The following is a 227-nucleotide window of genomic DNA, read 5'->3' on the forward strand; positions in this document are numbered from 1 at the left end:
TGATCCACAAGATGGGTGAACATCTGTGGACACGATGGGTGCGGCCCTGTACATTGAAGTACCATTGTAATCGGTAACATCGAAGAAACATGTTGCGTACATTACATAGAACATAACATAGTACATATGTTACAACACCCGTGTTGCCTGCCGAAAGATTCGGCAGGCAAAACACAAAGTCCAAACTCATGAACTGCCAGCACCCAGTGGGTACTGGTAAGCTGGCC

The sequence above is a fragment of the Plasmopara halstedii genome (genome assembly GCF_900000015.1).
Source record: "Plasmopara halstedii genome assembly, contig: Scaffold_614, whole genome shotgun sequence".
NCBI lineage: Eukaryota > Oomycota > Peronosporomycetes > Peronosporales > Peronosporaceae > Plasmopara > Plasmopara halstedii.